Here is a 23,440-nt window from a genome sequence, read left to right as displayed (position 1 = left end):
ACTGGAACTTGCTCAAGGGCTGGAGCCGACACTGGAACTTGCTCAGGGCTGGTGCCGACACTGGAACTTGCTCAGGGGCTGGAGCAGACACTCGGATTTGCTCAGGGGCTGGAGCCACTTGATTTAAGACCTCCTGGGCCAAAGCACTAGGGGCCTCTAAAATAAGTTCATTTGACTTGCCAACATGGTACGTCATTTTTTCTACTTCTGAAGGCATGGCAATTTGTGCTCGACTGCCTCTGGACTGGCATCTCTGTCCAAAACAGATGAATTGAGCTGCTCTGGAACAAACTCCTCTGGGGTGACAGGAACAAAAGGTGGTTCTGGGTTCTGGTTCTGCCCACTGGTGAAGTGGGCTGCTTTGGATGTGGTTCCACCAGACTATGTGCTTCTGTGACCACTGGAAATGGTACCATTGGAGTCAGGTCCTCCAGGACCACTGGACTTGTGACCTCCTAACTCTGGTCCTCCAAGACCATAGAGTTTAGATCCTCTTGATCCTGGTCCCCCTGGATGACTGGACTTGGGGCCTCCTGACACAGAACCAATGGTTTAGGGCCTCCTGACAAGGAGTGTAAAACAGCACAGCATGGGCTGTCCTTTGCTTCAGCTTACGGGGGCACAACAATGCGTGATCGACCGCTTCTAAAGTGACTGCAGCTGCCGTATCTGCCTCTGACGTGACTGGATTAAACTTGACTGCTGTTAACCTGGCGGACTCTGGAAGGACTGTGATGGTCTCTGCAGGCCCTGGAAGAACTGTGACAGTCTCTGTGGGCTCTGGGGTGACTGTGACGGTCTCTGCAAGCTCTGGGGTGACTGTGATGGTCTCTGCAGGCTCTGAGGTGACTGTGTTAAGAAGGACTGTTTCCACCAAGTCAGTTGCAGAAAGTTGCAGCAGATGATGTCAGCACCGCTCCCTTCTCTGGAGGATGGCCGGGTTGTTTTCTTTTCTTTCTGCTATGCTGTTGGCCCCAGGCCAGCAGTACCCTCTACTTTAATAAAAGAGCAGTTTCTGAAATCTCTGGGTGCCAATAGGATGGGGACGACAGCAGGGTGGAAGCTTGTGTAGCAATACCTTGCAGCTCTTGTTCCCCTCTTGGCAAGAGGGTGAGAATGACAGTTCACGACACTATGCTTCTTCACTTTCGTTCCCCTCTTCACAGGAAGGCAAGGTTGACAGTGTGCGCCGTTATGAAACCTTCCGACTCTCATGCCCTTCTTCAGTTGCCAGCGGACAGCAGCGTGCGGATCAAGAACGCACCCCCAGTCTTCTCACGCATCCCCTGTCCGAACATGGAGCCAGGTGAGTGTTGCACCGCACATCCACTGTTGCACCGCATACGTCTGTGGTTCCGTTGGCCCTGCTGGTGTGGTCTTTGGGAGCCTGGCTAGTGCTCCCCAGACCGTACCGCTGGCTCATCCACACTATCAGACTCGGCTATGGGATTCAGTTTGCCCCGGCGCTCCCCCTCCTACCACAACCTTCAGGTACCAGGTAGTGAACCTGCAAGCGCTGTCCTCGGAGCAGACAGACCCAGCCCTAGCTTTCTCTGTCCATTTCGCTCCTTGCGGTTATACATGGACTGAACGCAAAACTTCAGGACCAAAGATCAGGCCTGATACTCGTATGCACGGAGGAACCTGTGCTAGGCTGGGTGTCCATATGCAGTGGTCCCTGCGGCGACCCCATATGTATATTCTTCCATGGTACGGCTACCCTGCTGGTTAGCCAGTGTCTTTCCCTTTCTCTGCAGTGTGCTTCCCCCTTAGAATTAGGCTGGAACCACCCCAGAGACATCCATATGTTGTACAATTCTGCTTGGCTAGTTCATATGTGTATTTTTCACGTTCCCTCCCTCCCAGCATTCTCTTTCCTCTGGAAAGGGGACGCTTTCCCAGTGTTATTCAATGTTCTCACTGAGTTGGTCTTGCAGAACATCAGTGGCCAGGACTCCCCGCCTTATGGCTCTTTCAGACTGCACGATTTTCAAAGTAGTCAGGTCGCTGCTCTTTTCACACTGCATGACTATCTTGGCCAGCATTCAGTCGCTGCTGTGTTCACACTGGACGATGGATCGGCGACAGAAGGTTTCACACTGCATGACTTTAGAAAAATCGCCGACAGACTCTGTCTAGCACGCTGCACGCAAACTACATTTCACAACAAACACGCGTGAGATATGAAAAGGAAACAACGCGCGGAACCACACGTGCAAGACCGGAGTTCTCACGTGAGACTTTTTTTTCGACCCGGTTGTGGTACAGCTGGTGAAACAGACACGAGTGCTCCTGCCAAATTTCTACTAATTTTTCTTCCATTTATTGTGTCCAAATAGACCGAGAAGAAGCTTTTTTTGTTGAAACAATGCCATATCATGTTGATATGTGATCTATAACTCCTCCCCAAACTCCCTGCTGCTCTGTATCTTGCTCTCTCACTGGCTGCCGGTGATCGCCGATGTAGTTTTCAGTCAAAACACTTTTCACACAGCAGGATTTTAAATCGCCGACAGGTCCAGATATTTAGCATGCCAAATATCTCACGGGCGTCGGCGACTCGTCGGTGATTCTCTCAGTTCGCGTCTTTGTTCATTCACACTGCGTGATTGTCACTCGCGTGAACGAGCGCCGATTTGCCTGTGATTTCGGGCATTTGTCGGCGATTTCTCAAAACCTGTCGGCGAGACAAAATCGTGGCTAAAATCATGCAGTCTGAACTCGGCATAAGCTTCTGCTCCTAACAAAGGGAGAGAAGTGAGACTAATGCAGGGCACTGGAAGGACCAGCAATATGGCATTTTGGTAGGAATCCCATTTCTGTCTGTCTCCGACATCCATAAGAGTTACTCTCACAGCTCCAAAGTGAAAACTTGTAATATAAAAATCTGAAGTTGAATGTTGAAATTTGCACTTGTAGACAATAGTCACAAACCTTTATTTTGAATCTGAAGCTGCAGACAAGCAGTCACAGATGTGTAAAATGCCATTCACAGAAATACAATGACAGTCACAAACATCTAAAATATATTTGCATTTATTCTTACATTCACATTCGCAATACAACCTCAATTAGTCAATTGCAACATCTCGAATCTATCACTGCAAGTTAAAATTTTGCGCCTTGACTTTTGCTACTGTTTTCGCGATATATGAGATTCAAAACTAACTTGTGCACTTGTAACTCAGTCGCGGTGAGAGCGGAAGGGGGGCGGGAGCGGGGGTGTTCAAAGGAGCCGTTTTATTAATTGGCACTTAGCCAATGAAATGGAACTTCTATTGTACGTGAAGATGTCACGAAACCCGCCTTCTGAAACGCTAACATGGCTTAATGCATTAGTCTGATTTAAAAGTAATTAATGATATTATCAAACTTAGACACCATACTAATAATGCATACGACAGAAAAACAGATGAACACAGAATATGAATGCAACATGTTAAATTAAGATTAAGATATTAAAAGACCAAACTCAGGAAACACCATAAATAAAGCATACAGAAAAGCAATTGAGCAGAATATGAACACAACTCGTTTAATTGTACATTAAATGAATGATCAGGGTGGCAGCTAGGCTACTCTCGCACTGTTGCTTCGTGCCAGGAGTGGTAATAGGGAACACCTGGTTGCGCAATTACGAAATCCAGGCGTCCTTCGAAGGACGAATAGGCTGCATCCTTCGCAGTCCTCAGCCTTTTTTCCGTTTTTTTTTTCTTATTCACCTTAACTCATTTACCATTGCGTGATTCATTTGTTATGTCGAAACGCGAAAATGACATTACAGCCTACATTGTACATTATTTCTTTATTAGGCCTATTCATTATTGCATTATTTTATTCCCAGACAGCAAACTGACATTGAATCAACGTGGACACGACGTCTCTCATGACATTGAAACAACGTTGATTTGCTCATCGAATTAACGTTGAACCAACGTTAGACGCGGCATTCTTCAAAGCTAAATGAAATCGAAAATTGGTTTGCTTTCATAACGTTGAAACAACGCGTTGATTTCAAGTTGATTTTCCGTTAGTTTTGAAAGAATGACGCATCTGACGTTGGTTCAACGTTAATTCGATGAGCAAAACAATGTCAGATCAACGTTGTTTCGATGTCATATTTTCACGTTGATTCATAGCTGCATCTAAAACTGTTATTAACACTATCTTTCGGACCTTGAACCATCCGGTTCCCATTGAAGTCCATTATATGGAGAAAAATCCTGGAATGTTTTCATCAAAAACCTAAATTTCTTTTCGACTGAGGAAAGAAAGACATGGACATCTTGGATGACATGGGGGTGAGTAAATTATCAGCAAAAGTTTTTTCAAAAGTGAACTAATCCTTTAATTCAGCCACTACCTGGTTTCCAAAAGTGGTGAATGCATCCGGTGTTGGAGCGACCTCAACTTTTGCTACCATTTCCTTCAAAAGAGCTAGCTTCTGCAGCTCAACATCAGATACTGCTCTGGCTTTGCGTTTTATTCCCCTTGTGCTCGACTCCACCCCTGCATTTCTGCTGGAAGTTGATGGGGAATTTAAACATTCAACAAGAGAGGAGGTACGTGATGTATCATACATCACATATCTCCTCTCCTGTTGAATGTGACATACCTCCTCTCCTGTTGAATGTGATGTATCATACATCACATTACCTCATATTCCTGAAAAGGGATGTACAATAAAAACACAAGTAGAATGTACAACACAATGATTCCTGCTTCTTGTATCCTGACCACAATTTCTAAAATTACTTCAACTTCAAAATTGACCACAATACCCTCATGGCTTTCTCTGCACCTAGGCCAATGTCAGTTTTCTGTGGGAGGAGCAAGTTCTTCTTCTCACTCAAGTCCAGCTTGGTGAGCTGTAGTTTTGTAATGTCTTGTAGGACTTCTTGCTTCACACACCGCCTTAGTACACTATCAGAAGAATATTCTAGATTAATTATTTTTAAATTACCTTTATCAACTCAGCCAAGTCTTTGGCAAGGAATGGCATCACTGGCTCATCCGTCTGGTACCTCTTCAAGAAGGGCTTAAAGGAACGGGCGATGGTCATAAAAAAAAAAGTAAGTTTGCTAAGATCAGGAGATCCTTTTGAGCAGCCTCTATTGTATCATACGAGCCTGTACCAGGGTTTGGCAGCTCTTTTCTTTTCTCCGCATCCATATACAGCTTAAGTGAAGGGCAGACCACCAGAGCTCTCTCTACCACAGGCAGGTTCTCCAACCATCGATGGCCTCAAAATGATAACGGGAACACTGATGACTTTGTCACATAGTCTTCCCTCCTCGCTGGAACATTGTTGAAGAGAGTGTGCATTGATCTTAATAGCTTTTCCACCTGCCACATGGAGAAACCTGCCTTGAAAGCATTGTGCAGAGAATGAAGCTCACAGCTCCCTACGGACACAAGCTGAGCACCCCCATACATTTCCTTTATATCGGATTGGAGAAGCTCAAAGAACTTAAAATTTACATTGGGCCCATCCATCGATACAGAGACCAGCCTGCTGAAATTCAGCTGCTGCACACACTCCTTGAGGGAAAACAATAAAAAGATGAGGATAAACAAATAAACCACTTAATTGGTAACTTACACACATGCACACACACGTTTGCACTTTTCTATTTCAAGTTCAAACAAGTATCACCATGTTTGACTAGACCTACATGTCTGTTTCTATCAAGTTATCCATGTGGGCTGTTTCTGAAAATACACCCACGCCATGGAGTTGATGAAACAAATTAAACGATTTAGATTATATTAGGCTAGTTATTTTTCTATTTCCTCAAAACAGTATGGCTAAAGTGGTGCAGAGTATAGACCACTATGTCCCTACTCTCCAAATTGGTTTGAATGAATGGATCAAACTCATGTTTTAGGCTATTCATAGTCATAGGTTTGCGGATTAAATTATTTCAAATATTACATGCAGCTTTAGAAATCATATTTGTTTAAATATTAAACGTTAGTTACTTACTTTAAAGTGCTTTAGCAAATACTGGGCCGTGGCATGGCCAATGAAGTGTGATCCCAGGTAACAGGAATGCTCCTTTCCATAACTAAATATGTATGTCCAGCTGTTTCTTCTTGCTTATGTGATTTGAGCTTTCATGAGAACATGAGAACATAAGGCCCCAAGACCTTAGAGACAAGGGGCTCTATCCTGTACCCGGCACAAATGACTTTATACACAAACGCATGTATCATTCCTATTTTGCACGCGCGCAAAGCAGGATTTTTCCCTCCGCAGACGCACGTCAGTAAACTAGGAAATGAACTTGCGCTCCCTGGGCGGACCGGCGTAAAAAGGGGGCGTGTTTCGGCACAAACATTCCCTGGTGCTACACTTCCAGAAAACAATTGCGCCACTGACCAGAAAAAACCTGGTCTAAAGTCAGTGACGCGTTGCGTGTTGTTCATTATGCTATTTTAAGCGCGCAATGCTTGGCCATAATGTAGCGGGTGCTCAGCGCGCATACACTTTGATTCTCTCATCAACACAGATGCAGCAGTTTTTATTTTTGCAAATCATACATTATAACGAGGAAAAATATTAACACATGAGGAAAATCATTGTGCTTTACATGAAGATGAAAAAACCGAATTACCCAAATTATTAAGGCTAATTTTACTACTAAAGGATCAGACCTGTTTGCCCAATAGTGGCAAGAAACATACCCAGATAGCAGACTGACATTGAATCAACGTGGAAATATGACATCGAAACAACGTTGATCTGACATTGTTTTGCTCATCGAATTAACGTTGAACCAACGTCAGACGCGTCATTCTTTCAAAACTAACGGAAAATCAACTTGAAATCAACGCGTTGTTTCAACGTTATGAAAGCAAACCAATTTTCGATTTCATTTAGCTTTGAAGAATGCCGCGTCTGACGTTGGTTCAACGTTAATTCGATGAGCAAATCAACGTTGTTTCAATGTCATGAGAGACGTCGTTTCCACGTTGATTCAATGTCAGTTTGCTATCTGGGTACGTATATAATGTTTAACCGACGCTGATGTGTGAGGGTTTCTCCCATCCCCATTCAACGTCACCTCTCTGTCTTTCACTGCCCTGACAAGAACGTTGGTCTCATCGGCTGTGAACGCTCCTGGCGCGCGCCTGGTAAACCCGCCGTTATAATAACAATCCGTCATGCAACATGCGCACCTGCTCTTAAAGGGTATGTTGGATGGCGCTCTGATTGGTTTATTTCACATTACGCCCAAACCACACCTATGAATAATGAAGCTACTTCAGACCAACATCTTTTAGATTTGCGCCAGGCGCAAGAGGCATTTATCCCGCCGGGAAAATAGCAACAGCGCCGGGACCCGCCCACAAAGTTACTTGCGCTTTGACACTTGCGTTTCAGATCGTTAAAATATGGCCCAAGGTCTTTTAAATATACTCTGCCAAGCCAAACCGAAACCAGTGTGTCTGTGTGTAGCAGCACTGGATGCGACAGAAACGAAATCCCGCGGTGTACTTGGACCGGGTAACGTTAGTGACAGAGCCGAAAAAATCTGACTGATCACCTGCACCCGCTATAAGTCTTTTGTGCCTAAACTATACAGCTCCAACACCATCTTAAACAGTGTGCAATAGGCTTGATAACGATTGTTTGTTAACGACATATTCAGATTAACAGATCAACTGAATATTAGAAAACAAGTGTAACGTTGTGCGGTGGAAATAGAGATGAGGCTGGATCCAGACACAATGTGGCTTTATTAACAAACTACAAACCTATGGCTATAATCTGGCATATTTACATTTGTGAAAAATGTTCATTAATATGTATTGTCCCTTTTGTCTTTTCCTACAAATAAAATAAATAAATAAATAATAAACAAACTGAGACAGGAATGGGATACAAGGACTCAGAAACAGGATTCAAGGATTCAGAAATCACCAACGTTAACATTTTACGGTAACCCTCCATGTGATTCGGAAGTGAATTATTCAGATTTCACTCGGTACAGGTACTAGAAGACACAGGGTTACTTAAAAGACAGGCTCAGTTTGAGCCTGCGCAGTACGCCTTGCTGCAGCTTTTGAAATCAATGGGGTCACTGTGTCCATTTCTTTTGTCTATGGATCTTGGTCTTCATCATCCTGAAAGCACACTCTATAAGGGGGCATTGTCCTGACCTGGACTGATGAAAGGCTGGGCTCCCACTGGCCTCTTGTAGGGAGTGATCAGGGCGAGTGGGTGTCGCCATGGCTAAGAGGGTAGAGTGACCACCTGTATAGTGGGCGGAGCACTATCATGTTCTTAAAATATCAAAAGCATGTATTCAGCCAGTGTTTTATGAAGATTTCAGATGCCCATCTATGAAGAGACGGCGCCAACTCATGCGAAGACTTCAGATGACGCAACTCTGAATCAACATGCACCAATGTTAATATCCTCTAATTGTCATAATCATTTGTTAATAAACAGGTTTTTATTACTTCAAATGAGCTCATTGTTTCTGCCTCAAATTAATACATTTTTAGCTAACTGTGATTTTGTATGTACATTTCTGAAATACATAACTCAGTTGCCTCTAAGATCACTCTAAATTTTAATGTGGACATTTTCTGTAAAGCTGCTTTGAATGATGTATATTGTGAAAGAACTATACAAATAAATGTAAATTTAAATTAATTGAACTTTACTTTTTTATTTGATTTTTTTATATTACTGCTGTGTTACTGTGTATGTTGCATTTTACTTCTGCACATGTTTAAGGTTGGTTAATTGGAGTTTTATTATATGTAATTACTTTATATAGTTTTTGATTGTTTTTGAAACGCAAGTGTCAAGCACAAAGTGCAAGTAACTTTGCTTGCAAATCTTGATGCTGTTGCTATTTATTTGTTCTCGTCAGGGCCGTAAAAGAAAGAGAAGTGACATTGGGGATGGGACAAACCCATCCAAATTAGCTTTGGTTAAACATGCATATAATAATTTGGGCAAATGTGTGATTGTGGTAGTCAAGCTTGTTACCTTCCCTTATAATTATATGAGGATCGTAGGCCAATTGGCTGTCGCCAGGGGGATATAAATTGCGACAGACCTGTGCGGTACGTCAACGTCATTTGTCGACGTCACTGACGCGCCGCAAACACTTTACTGTGGCTGCTTCCTACATCAGGTGTGGCAATTAGAGAGGTGAGAACGCTTGGTGACTTTGAGATCGTTGTTTTAAATTTAGTAATTAATGTTCCCGGGTTGCGTGTGTTTGTGTGCACTGGTGCAGGGAATGGTTTTCTGTTATAAACAGTCTAATCCCCGATAGCCTGACCCTGCTGGTAGGCCCCAGTTAAGCCTAGTTCACACTACGTGATTTTAAGCCCGATTTAAGCCCGATTTGCAAATCGTTGAGTCGCCGACAAGTCAGGGTGTTATCGCGTGCAAATCGCGGGCGATTAGCGGACGATTAACGCTCGCCAATCCGTTAGTGTGAAAGAGCCAACAACGCACCAAAGACAGCTCGCAGACACCTCGCAGACAGGTCACTGAGCTCAGAAAAATATCTAGCATGCTAGATATCTCGAGCAGTCGCGCGACTCAATCTCAGTGATGTCATGAGTACAGCCAATCATAGCAACGCATGGGTTGAGGACACCAGGTAAATCTTATTTTTTCTTTTCTTTTTTGCATTTTTTTTTCCTCAGAGCAGATCGTCGAGCAAACAGTGTGCAGCACTAGTTTCTGTCTGACGTCCATATTCGTGTGTTGTGTTCTTCATTACAGTTTCGCGTCATTTCTGGTTTGTTTTATTGCGTGGTTTTTCGTGACAAAACATGGTTTCTAGACCAGATAGAATCGTGTTGTTGTCAACTCGTTATTTGTTTGATTATTTTCAGGATTTAGACCGTACTATAGTACTGAAACAGCTCTCATTGAGTCACAAATGATATGCTCTTATCATCCGATCGTGGTTGTATCTCTATGTAGTGCGTTGTTAACTCGTGTAGTGAGTTACCTCCTGTTGTGGATCAATCACGTTGTGTTGTGTGGTGTGAACAGCTAAACAACTTGAACACTCATGATTTCACTGAGAGCAAGTCATGTAGTGTGAACTGCACAGTTCAGCCCGACATTTTAAAATCATGTAGTGTGAACTAGGCTTTAGCTGGTGTCTCTGTGGCCCTTTTCAGAGCCGAACCCTTATGCTGAGTGATGTTTGACTGATGCCTGATTTATTTTAATGGTTGTTTTAAAATGATTGTTTAACTAAATAAAGTCAACTGTTTTGTATTGTTACCCGTGTCTCTGAGCAATTATTGATGAACGAACTTGCGTGTCCTGTTAGAGAGACACTAAATTCTCTGGGTGTAACTCCCTGAGTGGCGTAGTTAGCAATCAAGTGCACCTCCGGGTTTCCACATAAGCTTTTTCCCATCATCATGAACACAACAATGATACAGCCAATAGAGTGAATGGATTTTTTTTCATTCTTTTTTCTATTCATATTGTTAGGATTGTACTATATAACCATAACCAGCATATAAACGAGGATATTAATAATGAACAATCTTTGAAATCGTATACCCTAGCTTTAAATACAGAAGAAAAGTATAAATGCAAAAATAGATTGTCACAGTTACATTTAACATAAGAAATAAACTAAGTGAACTAATAGTTGCTAACAAAATAGAAGTGGCATTACACATGCACATACAGGGGTTGGACAATGAAACTGAAACACCTGGTTTTACAACACAATAATTTGTTAGTATGGTGAGGGCCTCATTTTGCATCCAAATACAGCACCAATTCATCTTGGGAATGACAGATAGAAGTCCTTCACAGTGACCAGAGGGATTATGAGCCGTTCCTCTTCCAGAACAGTGTCCAGGTCACTATATGATGCTGGTGGACTCGCTCCTCCAAAACACCTCAATAATATTCAGATCTGGTGACTGTGCAGACCATGGGAGATGTTCAACGTCACTTTCATCTTCATCAAACCCTTATGTCACAAGTCTTGCTGTGTGTGTTGGTCCATGATCATGCTGATACACGGTTTGAGCATCAGGTGCTCATGATCCTCCAGAAGGGTTTGGTAGTCCTCGGCAGTGTCGTGTCCATCAAATACATTCAGGATTGTCATGATATCGGAGCTCAAACCATCACTGATCCACCCGTGCTTCACTCTGAAGATTGGCCGCCAGGCATATAGATGTGAAACCTCCAACATTGGCCAGTGTTTCAGTTTCATTGTCCAACCCCTGTACATGTTACCTGGTTATTGTCTGGAGTCCCATCATCGCCAGCGTTGAAGCATGTCAAAATCCAATAAAAACTCATTAAAAGCAAATTAAACAATCTACTTTTCTGCCTCCACTTCTCTTTTTAAAATCCCCTCACAAACATCCGCTGTCAGCTGTCTCACAGCTGCTAGGCCTGTGTAAAAGGGCTACTTTTACACTGTTGCTCTGGGTTGTTTGTATAGTCCACAGGTTGAAGTTATCTTAACCTCCCATATTTCCATCTCATGCCCATTTTAAATATTTGAACCATATTGCTCTGTTAAATCACAACTGAATGTTATGAAAATATGGTCCATTAAAAAAAATGAATGGGAAAAATGAAATGGGTGTAAATGTCTAATAAATGACATTAATATTCTCCTACATAGTATTACATTTATATTGTTATATATTATTTTATTATTATATTTATAATTCTGCAGTGTCACCTTGTCTGTATGGCTTTTATTTTGAAAAAGGCACTTTTTCTTCTTGTATGTGTTTTGTGATGCAAAAAACTTCCTGCTACTCTCTCCTCACAATGTGGTGCTCACGTGTCGTCGGAAGAACGGTAAAAACTGTTAAACATGTTAGTTATTTATCATGTTCATCCTTTTGAATCTTGTAAAGAAAGAGTTAACATTTTTTTTTTGTTTGTACGTGTTATTTCTAAGACCTACCAACTGTGAGAGTGTCAAGCTAGAGAGCACGATAACTGATGGCGGAAACTATTTGGAGAGCGGAATGAGGTATGAGAAAATGTGTCTAGTTATTATCATCAGAAGGGATTTTAAGGAAAAGAAATCTCATTACTTCATTTGTTTATGGGTTAATTGCACATATCATCAGTACAAGCAATATTATCTATGTGAACAATCATATTGTATTTCATTTAAAAGCATGTGATATTTTTTGTCATAAAGGCTTTAAAACATTTCATATTCATATTGGTTGTTAGTTAAAATGATTTGCATTGTGTGTAAACATGATTAATATGTGAGCACAATTTATGTGCAATTATTTGTGAAACTACATAGAAGCATTTTGTATTTCTTCTGTTTATTCTGTAGTTTTCAAGGTGTTCATGGTGCACGGTGCACGTTGAGAGGAATGAATATATTGACACCCATTTGAAACTCTCTGCTTCTTGATCAATAAATCCAAAGGGCCGCTACAGTTGGGGCAAACGTTTCTGCAATGTTTCAATGTTTCTGGTCACTTTGCCACTAGGTGTAGTTATGTGAACTGCAAAAATAATGTTTGAATGCATGATTGGTTTACATTCACCATGCTTCCTTTTGGTTCACTTTTTTCACTTTGTTTGTCAGAGACATTACAGTTTGCACCTACTAAAAAACCTAAGTTGGTCTTGAATAGTTGTTTTCAATTTTGTTCTGTGAATCATATCTTGTCCTAAAAAACAGAGAGTGACTACAGAGACACAATCTCTCAGTCTAGCTCTTTTCAGTCTAAAGGCTCATTACACACAGATGTCTTCGTAGTGGAGGCTGCATGCATCCAGATATAAGAGTGCCTTGTTCAGGATCAAAAGATTTCTAATTGCTGGCCCTTGTTCCTGGCTCAGAGTGGGTTAAATGATGCGAATCTACTACGTAATGTCTATAATATCCACCCGCTCCTTTGGCCATCATTGTTTTAAGTTGAGAACCAAATGAAGTTTGAAAATGCCAGCTTGTACACTTTCAAGGCAGGTTACATGTGCAGGAAATCACTGAACATTTTTTCAATCAAGTAATCTCCCCATAAAATAAAGTAATCTTTATTTTTTCAATATAGAACTCCCCATCCCAGCAGCTGTACAAGGTTTTAAGGTGGCAAATGGGAAATGTGACTTTTTTCATCTGTGCGTAAAGCCAGCCAGTAATGGTTTTACTTTGTAAACATTTGAAACTCTTTACCATTCTATTTGCCTTGCCACACTCTCTGGTTGTCATTGTTCCTCGATTAGTGGGAAGGTGTTGGAGATAGCATAATACCTGTTTCATGTATGTCCTGTGTTCCCCCCTGCGTTGTGTTTTTGGTTTAGTCCGGTGTCCCAGTTTTCCCGCTCTTCGTTAGTTTTCAGTGGATTCACCTGTGTTGAGTTCATTTACCCCTCTTCATTACCTCTTCATTTCCCTGTGTATTTAAGTTCCTCTCTTGTCAGTGTTCAGTGTTGGTTAATGTTTGTAGTTTCTGTTAGAATGGATGTTTCGCCTGTGTTCTTTAATTAAAACCCTTGTTTCCTCGTGCTTCTAACCACCACGGAACGTGACAATACCATGGCTTTAGAGCACAATATGATTTCTTTTCATTTCTCATTTCATCCTATTTATTTTTGAACAGAAACACAGATCAACGTTAGTGTCACATTCACGTTAGTTTGGACTCGTTTGTCATCACGTGCCTCTATCACTCATTTTTGTCACAGACACTAATCACATTCAGCTCCGCGCTCATCGTTCACCATCATTAACACCTTTATAGATGTTCAGTTCAGTGTCTGGTAATACTCCGGTGGAGGAGGAGGGTGAGTGTTACACCCTTAAAGGGGGGGTTGACTGCGATTTCACTTTTTTCATTTTAAATAGTGTGTAATGTTGCTGTTGGTGCATGAACAGTATCTGCAAAGTTGCAGCGCTGAAAGTTCAGTGTAAGCAGAGATATCGTCTTTTAAAAATCAGGAAGTATATTGCCTACAAAAATGAGTGGATTGGGACTACAGCTGGGTTATGGTACGTCACTAACCCACACATTTGCATCAACCACTCTCTCCGGAATAAGCAGAAAAGGGCATGGCCATATTTCAGCAGCTCGTCGAGTGTGTTGTTCACGCAGCTGTCAGGTCTTATGTCTTCGAACTTCCCACTGACGCTGTACTTCGTCAACAGTAGATACAGTTTATGTTTGATTATGTTCCTGAAAATGACGATTGTAATCTAGCTCTCTGTGCTGCGCATTTTACGGAAGACAGCTTCCAGAATCTCCACGAGTTCAACACCGGGATTCAACGAGAAACTGTAAACATGAAGCAGTTCCGACTTTAAAACCACAGTTGTTGGGCCACAACCTGTAAGTAGGCTAAGACTTAACCATTTTAAATGTATTTGCATGTATAATTCCAGACGTAACGTTAGCCTTGTGTTTTAGTATTTTTTCAAATGCCAGTACTGGCTTTATTGCCACTTCTAGGCTATTAGTTATGCTATTTTGTGTCTATGACAAACGCGAACAAACATGAATTTTGTATAAGTACTAATGTTGTAAATGTATTTTTTATGTATATATGTTTTATGACGTTATTTTCGATTTGATCAAGAACGTAAACTTGCCACCGCTGTTTGAGTATAACATTAGTAGCCAGTCAGTTGCTATTGTTGCCAGTCAGATGCTATTGTGTTAAACAAACGTGTATAAAGTTAAAAAATGTAGCAAATTATCATTCAGAAACGTTTATTAAGAGCCGTGTGTGGTGTGGTTCTGTTTGACTCGCTTCATCGCGGCTTTCTCGGTCTGATTCTGGGTCATACTGATACTGCAGTTCGACGCATATTTACATCTGGACCGGAGCTTATGACGTGCCCGTAAAGGTAATGGGCGTTAACTTTCCGGACAACGTAAGCAACAGTTTAGCCAATCACAACTCACCGGACCAAGCTAACCAATCTGAGCCCACGACGTGTTTCTGAGGGAGTGTTTTCATAGAATCAGGAAGTGAACCGCTCGTTCGAGGACAGAGAGCGCGGCTGACAATAAACGTGAAGTTTATGAAAAATAAGACTTTTTAAAAATGAAAAACCACGAATACATGTTATATTGCACCCCTTAAACACAATCATGCAAAGAAAAAAGCAGTCAACCCCCCCTTTAATCGGGAGCAACAATGAAGGAGGGAGCAAACGATCATGGCGGTTACAATAATCTCTTTATTGACACATTCTTCATAACAAAGTCTGACTCGCAAATTCTCTCAGTACGCCGCAACGCCGATCAACATCTCAGTCCTGGCCAGGGATCGATGTGACAGAATGGAACGCTCAATGAGGATGCCAAATAGGAAGCTTTTATTGACAGGCACATCTGTGCACCGGTGCACCCAATCCACCTAATTATCTCACCTCCGCAGCGCACCTGTAGGAGGAGCAAACACAACAAGACACGGCAAGACAAGACAACAAGACAAAGTATACAGCCGTGACACCCCCCCCCCCTAAAAAAAGAAGGAAACCAGTAAGTTTTCGCCAACAATAAGCATTCATAACCACACTAACAAAAACAATTTAAGTATAGGCCTATACATTCACAATATAACCACCACAAAGTAATAAATAGAAAAAACAAACCTGTTACCTCTTCATCCAAGGCACCACCCACAAAATATTGTACAATGGTACCCTAGACAGTGCATCGGCCACTATATTTTCTGAGCCCTTTAAATGTCTCACATCCAAATGAAAGGGCTGAAGAAACAAGCACCAACGCATCAAACGTTGATTTGGATTTTTGAGAGAATGTAAAAATGTAAGCGGATTATGAACACTGTGAACTATTAGCGCTGAACTATTCCCACCTACATACACTTCAAAATTTTGGAGAGCCAAGATTAACGCAAGTGCCTCCTTTTCAATTGTGGAGTAGTTCCTCTGATGACTATTGAACTTCCTCGAAAAAACAAACAAACTGGTCGCTCAATACCTGCGCCATCCACTTGAATCAACACTGCCTCTACTCCATCTTTACTGGCATCTACCTGAATTTTAAAAAGTTTCGCCAACTGAGGTGCCATCAGGACAGGTGATATAGTCAACATTCTGACAAGACTCAGGTCAAACAAACAAGGCTTTAGCTTTCAATAAGTCTGTTAAAGGAGCAACAATTTTAGAAAAGTTCCTACAAAAACAGCGGTAGAAACCCACCAGACCTAAAAAACTTATTAACTCCTTTTTAGTGACCGGAACCGGATACTCATCTATCTCTCTCACCTTCTCCCTCACTGGACGCACCTGTCCTTGTCCCACTACCTTGCCGAGATACGTTACTGTCGCACCTGCAAATTCGCACTTAGCAAGATTCAATGTCAGATTTGCTTGAGAAAGACGCACCAAAAGTAAACGTAACCGTTCAAGATGTTCTGACCATGTATCACTTACCACGATCGTATCATCCAAATAAACAGTCACACCTTTTAGTCCAGCAATAACTCCATTCATCATTTTTTGAAAAGTCGCCGGTCCGTTTCGCAGGCTGAAGCTCATAACTCGTTAAGAAAACAATCCGTTGGGTGAAATAAAGGACGAAACCTTTCGCGCACGCTCTGTCAGCGGAATCTGCCAATAGCCTTTAAGTAAATCATCTCGTTTATGGATGTAACCCTCGTTCCCTGAGTAGGAAACGGAGACGTTACGTCAGAAGTGACGGAGAATGGGGGTTTCGCATAGAAAGCCAATCCTCTTCGAGTATTTAATAACGAGCCAATGGCATGAAAATGTCTTGGGGCTGCAGAATTTGCATAGCGTACTCCGCCCCACTTCGTGGGTATAAAAGGAGGAAGTGAACGCAAGTGGGATGTGAGAAGCCAAGACTGAACTCGGCGTCTACCTAGCGGTACAGCAGAAGTGGCAAGGAGACGTAACGTCTCCGTCCCCCACTCAGGGAACGAGGGTTACATCCGTAACCGAGACGTTCCCTTTCTTAGTCACTCCGAGTTACGTCAGGAGTGACGGAGAATGGGGGTTTCGGTCTGTGCCATCACGCCATCTTACAGCTGTCTTCCAGTGCCCTGCGAAAGTCTGGACTCCTGAACTTACCTTATAACCAGGAGTTCCTACTTTAACACAGGAATACCAAGGTACACTGGGAAGCATATCCCGGGAGGGACATGCAACCAATGCCTACCAGAGGGAGGACTTAAGAATACACATATGGCCGTGTTAGGGACTATATATGGATATCACTGGAGTACCAACCTACGAGTGGCTAGAAACTTAGCTCCAGGTGTGGCAGATGTCTTGCCAAGGGAAGACACATGCTCAGAGAGGCTTACAGTGGATAATACACATGTGACAGTTACCATAGGGAACCGTGCACACGGAGGCACCTAGCCGGCACTAGAGCAAGCGCAGTGGTGCCCGCATCATGAGTGCTGGAGGACTCAGGGCTTCAACGGAAGACTCAACTGAGGAGTATCGCACTTGTCCAGTCCGAGGAGTGGAATGGCGAGCAAGCGAAGACACCTAAGCGGGTCCAGTACTGGCGGAAGCGAGTACGTGAGAGGACACCGGCTCAATTCGCAGATTATAGAATCTTGCGAAGGTTTTTGGTGTCGCCCAGCCTGCAGCTCTGCAGATGTCTATTAGCGAGGCGCCATGCGCTAAAGCCCAAGAGGAAGCCACACTCCGAGTGGAGTAGGCCGTCACACCAAGGGGGCAGAGTCGACCTTGCTGTTGGTAAGCCAAAGCAATGGCATCCACTATCCCAAATTTTTTCCCATTTTTTAAATGGGAGCAAGCTGGCCCCCGACTGAGCCTGGGTTCTCCCAAGGTTTTTTCTCCATCCAATCTGATGGAGTTTTGGTTCCTTGCCACTGTCGCCTTGCTTTTGGCTTGCTCAGTTGGGGTTATTTAGTGTTTAGCAATATTATTGATCTGTGTTGTACTACTTTCATGTTATCACTGTGAAGCTGCTTTGATACAATCTGTATTGTGAAAAGCGCTATATAAATAAATGTGACTTGACATGACTATCCAGTGGGACAGTAGTTGCTTTGAGAGAGCCCTTCCCTTCTGGCTCACCCCATAACAGACAAAGAGCTGGTCTGAGGTCCTGAAACACTGCGTTCTGTCGTCATAGGCGCGGAGCGCACGTACCGGACAGAGTAGTGCCAAGGCTGGGTCTGCCTCCTCCAGGGGCAGCGCTTGCAGGTTCACCACCTGGTCCCGGAAGGGAGTGGTTGGAACCTTGGGCACGTATCCAGGCCGGGGTCTCAAGATCACGTGAGAGTAAGCCGGCCCGAACTCCAGGCATGCTTCGTCAACGGAGAATGCGTGCAGGTCCCCTACCCTCTTGATAGAGGCCAATGCAACCAGGAGTGCTGTCTTCATGGACAGAAACTTTAACTCTACTGATTGCAAAGGCTCAAAGGGAGGCCTCTGCAGAGCACTTAGAACTACTGAGAGGTCCCAAGAGGGCACGAGGGGAGGACGAGGCGGATTTAGCCTCCTCGCTCCCCTCAGAAACCTGATGACCAGGTCGTGCTTCCCGACGGACTTACCTTCTACTGCATCATGAGACGCGGCAATGGGCGTGACGTAAACCTTAAGGGTGGAGGGCGACAGCCTACGCTCCAACCCTTCTTGCAGGAAGGAGAGCACGACACCGATCGAACATCTCAGGGGTCTTCTCCGCGAGAAGAGCACGAGCACCAGTTGACGAAGAGGTTCCACTTCAACGCGTAAAGGTGTCTCGTGGACGACGCTCTAGCGGAAGTGATGGTTGCCGCCACCGTGGGTGGCAGCGAACTCAAACCTGCCTCGTCCCGTCCAGGAGCCACACGTGTAGCCTCCAAAGAGGGTGCCACAGAGTGCCCCGTCTCTGAGTGAGTAGATCTTGTCTAGGCCAAGGAGGTGCTGTCGCGAGGAGCATGAGTTCGGAGAACCACGTCTTGGTGGGCCAATAAGGGGCTACCAGCAAGACCTGCTCCTCGTTCTCCTTGATCTTGCACAACACCTGTGCAAGAAGGCTCACTGGGGGAAACGCATACTTGCGTGGGCCCCGCGGCCAGCTGTGTGTTAACGTCTCATCCGAAGGACGGTGCTCTTTGACAGTACAGTATCCCCATTACTATACTTGGGCATTAGGACCCACACAGACCACAGGGTGAGCACCCCCTGCTGGCCTCACTAACACCTCTTCCAGCAGCAACCTGGCTTTCTCAGAAGGTCTCCCATCCAGGTACTAACCAGGTTCAGCCCTGCTTAATGTCTCTCGTGATCCCCCTCACTCCTCATCAGACACTGAAGGCTGTTTCTTTTTTTTCACGCCATTTCTCTGCACATTCCTTGCGTTTCTTCTCCTTCGCTCTGACTATTTTGACAGATACTCACTGACACTGCACGCTCGCTCAGCCCAGAGGGGGAGGTGATTAAAGATGTGATTGGACCAGCCCAGTGTCAATCAAGAAAATAACCAATGGGCCGCTGATCTCCGTTTCATGGTTTCAACGGTACAAAGATCCCAGCGGCCCGGCCGCAAAACTAAACGCAATGAGCCGCTGACACGAGTTGGATGGGCAGTAAAAAAATAAATAAATAAAGTTTGAGATGTATAGGCCCACCGGCCCACAAAGCACGTCGGCCCATTGAGCAAATTGCCCGAATTGCCCGATGGCCAGTCCAGCCCTGGTTATTGCAGCAATAAGAGCGGTTATTGCTGCTATAAGAGGGGTTATTGCTGCTTTTTCTGCATGGATGCGCAAGGAGTTCTAGCTCAGAACAGAACCATACCGCCAATCCTAACTGTCTGATAATTGTAAATCGTATTTGACGATAGTGGTCCTGACAGAAGTGTGATCGTCAACGTGTGCATCTCTATTTTGTGCGAGTGAATAGAGGTGGGGATAATTTGCATATTAATAGAACCGCATATACTAAATGAGGCAAGGTTGTAGAGTTACAAAGTTATTTTAAGGCATTAAGGCACAAAATATGTCATTTTTGATCAAAGTTGAGTTATACGGGATACAATTCTTGACTACAGGGAGACTTTAAATGGTTATTTGTTAAAATGTGTCACGGTTCATGTGTCTGTGTGTTTATCTGTGCATGTCTGTGGCTGTGTCTAAAAACTTAGGTAACTGACTTGTTGCCTCGCTGCCCTATCAGGCAATGGCTTTGCAGGCAGTGTTTGTGCACGAAGGTACCTCACGAAACTGATTTCGGACGGACTTCTGAGGCAGTGTAATGGTTTAATGATCTACAGCAACGCCAGACTTCGCAGCAAAAATCGACAGAACACCGGGTTTTCGCCTGGAAGGCTCTATACAAATCGGCACCCTATTGTACGAAGGTAAGAGTTTAAACTGATAGAGCGTGCGTTCGCAGACACCAGAATGAACGCGTTCACAGTAACGTTCATCGGGCAGTAATACAGTACATTCTTCAGTTCACTCAAATATGAACGCGTTCAGGCACTACACTACTATTTAGCCAAAGAGATGCAGCCGTTATGCACGGTCGAAAAACCAGCATTTAAATATATGTCCTGTTGATGCATCTGTGCCTTTGTGTGAGACACTTTAAAAGTTTAAATTGACATATTTCTTTGTTTTGATCTAGTTTTTGATACCTGACACTTTTTTGTCAAGAATGTGTATTTATTTACTTGTTTTATTTATTTGGGATATTTTTTCACATTTCACAATGTCTAAATATTGAATAGAATAAGAATAAATGTTTGCTTTGAAACAGTGTACTTGCATTATAATGCTATTATATTGTCATAGGTAATCAGTGGCATAAAATGGTCTGAAAATGACAATAATATCGTTTATCGCAATTAATTTTGGTGCAATATATCGCACAACAAAAAGTAGTTATCGTGACAGCTCTACTTCTATGGTCTAAGGTGTTTTTGGGGTCCTTGAGATGTTTTGACATGCACTGACATTTGTGCTTTTTTCAGTTGCCTCAAACATATTAATGGCAAAGGTGAAATTACATTCTATTTAGTACAAACAGGGCTACCATAATATGTGAACAACATGTATGTACATGTTTGTATTTTTACAAACGGATAATGGATGTTGTCGCCTAGAGTTTTTTTTCTTCAAAATGACCTAAAAATCATCCTGCCTAATCATTTACACAAAAAAATAAATTGATTTAAATATTGTAAGACACTTTTTGTTTGGAAAGGCAATATGCGTAGGAGCATGAATGATTGTGAGTATCCTGAATAATGCCCTGATTCACACCTGAGAAGACAATGACCTGCGCAATGAGCCACATAATGAGCTTCATAATGAGCCTTTCACACTTTCAAAAGCACTTTTTCATGCATACCAAAGAACGAGAAGACAAAAGAAATACATATATATCTTTTATTCTTGCATTATTTCTTGTGGTACCCAGTGGAAAGAGACATATTTTTTCAAGATGTTTACAAATCTAACTTTGAACCAATTCTGTAGAATACACACACACATATATACTGTTACATCTGTCAGCTACTGGTGCCATCATGTGCCAACTGATGGCATCCTAATCCCTCACCGTTTTCATTAGACTCTGTTTTTCCCGGACTTCATTTCCCACAATCCTTTGCTCATTATTAGTTTATCTGTTTCAGCTGTGTCTTATTTCATTTGATCATCACCCTGTCTATTTAAATGCCCTTTGCCTTCATTCAGTATGAAGTCTTGTTTGTTTGCTGGTTTGGTTTATTCTTTGTCAGTATTTTGAGCAGTTCTTTGTTTCTTTTTATTTTCCTTAGTTTTGGATTTCTTTTTTCCGTCTGCCTCAGTGGATTGTATTTGTGTTTTCTCCTATTACAAGTACCCTCTGCCTGGTATGGACTATGACTTTGGATTATATTTGTTAATAAACTGTGTTTGGATTCTCACTCTCTCAGCTGAATGCTGTCATATATATATATATATATATATATATATATGTGTGTGTGTGTGTGTGTGTCTGTGTTTGAAAACATTTTTTCTTTTTCCACAAGTTTTTATTACGCGCAAATTGTATAATATTCAAGATAAAACATTTCTAATAATTGTGCTGTTAATTCTCATATTGTATTTTCAGAAAGGTTTGGAATATGTTTCCTCTCCCCAAATTTGTCACTAATAAAACAAAAAAGTTACAACAACCATTTAAATTTTACTAATCCAGGCCTGAAATGGACATTTACATAGATGCTTAGAATCAAAACTTCACTTTAATCATAGATTTCTCCAGATTAAATGTACCGGATTTCCAGGGTGCATTAAAAACGAACCTAAATAAATTGAGAATGTCAAGATAAAATTTGAGTTGGACATCTTTAAAAAAAAGAATCTTTAACTAATTACACTTTTCAAAAATAAAAATAAAATAATCTTACCTATTTTGACAATTTTTTCATCCGGTGTCCAGGATGTTTTAAATTTTGGGACAAGGATTGCAGCCGCAATAAACTCTAGCCGCAATAAACTCTAGCTCTTTATTGCAGCCGCAATAAACTCTAGCACAACTCTGTTGTGTTGGGGTGGATCAGGTAAATTTTGCAAGTGTCTTCTATAATCTCTGCAGCGGCAGCAGTTCTGCCACACTTATTCCATAGTGCATGACACTTAGAGAATGCTGATCAGGACAGCTTCTTGTAGTCAAGTCAAAGTTTTTGCTTTTGCTTTTGCTGCATTCACTGTGGAAATCAAGTTTAATATGTGGCAGGCACATCAATGATGTTTCGGAAGTTGGAATTGTAAGCCATCATCTTTATCTAAAACAGCTGTGACCTCTACAAAGTCCACCTCAACACCATCCACATCCTCATTATCACCACACATCTCGTCATTGATCTCATCTTCAGCCTCACCTGAAGCAATTATTGATCTCATCTTGCTCTCCATATATGCCACTAAAAAATTTGATCCATTGTCCTTAGTAATTCAAACAACCTTGTTCTGTATGCCGAATTCAGAATGTATGTCATTTAGTGTGCAAGCCAAAACATCAGTGTGTGTGTGTGTGTGTGGACCTTTGAGCTGCCTGCATGCTAGCATAACAATCTGTTAATAAGGAGCACTCAACTCCACCAGTCAACTGTTTTAGCATCATACAGGCATGCACCAATGCTAAATTTTATATAATGTAATTATTATGTTTTCAACTTGTAATAATTACTTTAATTAAAGTAAATGCTTTAAAAACGCTAATATAAATAAATGTGAATTGAAATTGCGGCATGTACTAGTCAAGATAGAATTAATTTATATTCCAACATAAAATGTTAAAATCAATTGATTGCCATTACACAATATCAGAGCACTCAGCTTGAAAAGTTTAAAATATAAATACTATGAATGAAATACGATGAAACAGCAAACGTTAACTTCATTGACGATGTATACAATGTTCATGGTAACGACACAGTCTAAATTTTAACACGATTTTAACCAAAATTTGCACAGTGAAAAAGT

At 42.3% G+C, this 23,440-nt stretch overlaps 1 pseudogene; it reads right to left on the bottom strand.

The window, feature by feature from the left end:
* Nucleotides 1-201: 201 nt before the first annotated feature.
* Nucleotides 202-22,870, bottom strand: LOC148971935 (uncharacterized; annotated as a pseudogene).
* Nucleotides 22,871-23,440: the final 570 nt, after the last annotated feature.

This window comes from Pimephales promelas, chromosome 16 (assembly GCF_988280905.1).
Source record: "Pimephales promelas chromosome 16, fPimPro1.hap1.1, whole genome shotgun sequence".
NCBI classification, from domain to species: domain Eukaryota; kingdom Metazoa; phylum Chordata; class Actinopteri; order Cypriniformes; family Leuciscidae; genus Pimephales; species Pimephales promelas.
Note: the sequence above shows the minus strand (reverse complement) of the source record. Positions and strands in the feature narration are given on the sequence as shown.